The sequence below is a fragment of the Aptenodytes forsteri genome, unplaced genomic scaffold, assembly GCF_000699145.1.
Source record: "Aptenodytes forsteri isolate BGI_AS27 unplaced genomic scaffold, ASM69914v1 Scaffold236, whole genome shotgun sequence".
Classification (NCBI taxonomy): domain Eukaryota; kingdom Metazoa; phylum Chordata; class Aves; order Sphenisciformes; family Spheniscidae; genus Aptenodytes; species Aptenodytes forsteri.
In genome coordinates this window covers 2,208,689-2,210,897 of record NW_008794456.1, presented here as the reverse complement: position 1 = coordinate 2,210,897, position 2,209 = coordinate 2,208,689, and positions in this window count along the sequence as shown.

The following is a 2,209-nucleotide window of genomic DNA, read 5'->3' as shown; positions in this document are numbered from 1 at the left end:
GGGGGAGGAAGAAGAGGCGGTTGTCCCGCACCGTATAGAACCAAAAGAAAGGGGGGGGAAAACGACCCGCTACTCAGACCCCACAGTCAGGCGGGTGCTATATGGTGCCAGGTTATTACGAGAGCCAGAATCCTTCGGCAAGCGTACAGGTTCACGGAATAGTAACACGTAACGCGGCACAACTACGTACACGGGGAGGGTGACACGACCTGTCGATAAGGATCAAGCCGGTGGTCACAGACGGTTCGGGGACCTCGGTCCAGCTGAGAGGGAGCTCCGGGGAGCCTCCTCCAGCCCGCGTCCTTTTGTGCTTTTGTTGCCGCGTGGTCTCGGTGGATGAGCCCTTGGCTGGGTCTTATCTTTTACTCAAATGCGCCGTCTTCTCCCCTTCCCTCTTGTTTTAACAATGAGGAGCCGTAACTGCTAAATCACTAAACTAAGTGCTCAGTATTGCAAGTTGGTGTTACTTTACGCAGGCGAGGCCCTCCTTTCGCTTCGCCACCTTAGTTTTTCTCTCTCAGTGCGTTCAAATGTGTTTCAGAGCCCGAGTCTTCAGGCCCTTGAGATAAGTTTAGGCCTCAGGACTGCGAGAGGTGTGGCAGAGGCGGACTTGTCAAGGATGACCGTGTCCGAACAGGCGAGAGCCGTGGGGCCTTCGCTCCGTCCCGTCCCCCGTTTCTGCACAGTCATTGCTCCCTCGTGTCCCGCTGCATGGGGACGTGGGCATAAGTTTCACTAAGATTTGCGAGAGGTGTGGCAGAGGCAGACTTACCAAGCGAGGACATACTCAAGGATGACCGTGTCCGAACAGGCGAGAGCCGTGGGGCCTTCGCTCCGTCCCGTCCCCCCTTTCTGCAGTTATTGCTCCCTTGTGTCCCGCTACGTGGGGGCATGGGCATCACAGTGGGGTCCCCCAGCAAAGCGCAGGGGTAGGCTGCTGTGCCTGCGTACCGCCTTGCGATCCCCCGAAACCGTCACCCTCATCTACATCTCCGCGTAGGGGGGAAGGTGCCTTAGGGAAGCTCTTGGTCCCTGATCTCCCCTATGGCTGTCTCTGAAGGGCGGTGGAAGGGAGGAGCATCCTAAAGAGGTGTCGAACTCTTCAGTGTAGAGAAAAAGGGGCTCGTCCTCCAGGCAGGTCACCTGGGAGTGTCAGGGCTGAAGAGGGAACGTATTTGCTCCAACCTCCTCGGCGCCGGGGTCATGAGTCCTTGCTGTCGTGATACAGCTGGTCTTTATTTGGTTCGGCGACTGTGCTGCTGTCCCAAAGCTCAGGGCTTCTGCATTCAGGGTTTAAATAAGCCCAACAGAAATAGAAAATCTCAGCCTCTTCCCCTTTCTTACTCTCACTGCTAATTTTCCCACTAAACCGCTCCGTCCTTTGAATCAGGAGAGAAAAATCTGACATCCCTGGAGACTGTATCATCCAAAGGGTTTTGCTAATGATTTTGCAACCTTATCAAATGTTGGTGCCAGCTGGTGTTTCGGATGCACGAAAAGCTAGGGGAGCAAAGTCGGCGGTGACCTCTCCTCTCCCACCCCTTGGAAGCCCGCGCGCAGCACACCCGGCACCCAGAAACGGACTCCTGCCGAGACGCAATCCGTTGTTCTCCATTTATTTTTATGTTGCTCTTCAGCTTTGAAATTAAGCACTGCTGAGACGAAGCAGAGTTGGACCTGACATTTATGAGCCATGAAGGTTTCAGTCACCGCTGTCTCCTAAGACCGTTGTGCCACTTCATCCCGTGGCGTTAAACTTGGATGCTGAAGCCCAATTCCCAGAAATTGCTGCCGAGCTGAGCGGAGCATGCCAGTCTGAAAGCACAGCGTGGTGAAATGAAGTGGGCAGGGGATAGTGGTTTTAAAGCTAGTTTAAGCTCATTTTGGACAGCGGGATAAAACATAGAGGTATGGGGGCCTATTTCATCCCTGCTCTGATTTTTCTTCTTGTGTTGTAGCAAAGAAAAGAGGTTTGCAGGGAAGGAATGGAAGAGAGCGTGGAGGCTCGTCAAGGCTCCGCTTATGTCCAGGATGACGCTCTTTGCTGTGTCACCTATCATCAACGAACGCAGCTGGATGTGGAGCCAGAGAGATATTAGCCGTGCCGCTTTTCTTTCCACGAGACTTAAATATCAATCATCTACAGAAAGAGGGGAAGCAATTTTAAGTCTTTTTACAAAGCAACCAATTTAACCCAACCACCCTACGG